Here is a 240-nt window from a genome sequence, read left to right on the forward strand (position 1 = left end):
TAGTATTAATAGGAGCAGCAGAAAGGCTATATACAGCATTTGTTCACCGAATACTTGTATCACCTTTTTATCTCGAAAATTTTCTGGATATACTTTTGCAATATTTCTTCGGCACAAATTAATTTTTGGGAAAGTTTATTCCATGGAAGAAAGAAATGATTGTAGCAAGGAGCAACTTAGAAACAATAAATAGTATCATGAAAAGTTGAATTTGAAGGATTTCTGGTCGTGTTGGTTGAC

This window comes from Loa loa (assembly GCF_000183805.2).
Source record: "Loa loa unplaced genomic scaffold supercont3.227, whole genome shotgun sequence".
Taxonomy (NCBI): domain Eukaryota; kingdom Metazoa; phylum Nematoda; class Chromadorea; order Rhabditida; family Onchocercidae; genus Loa; species Loa loa.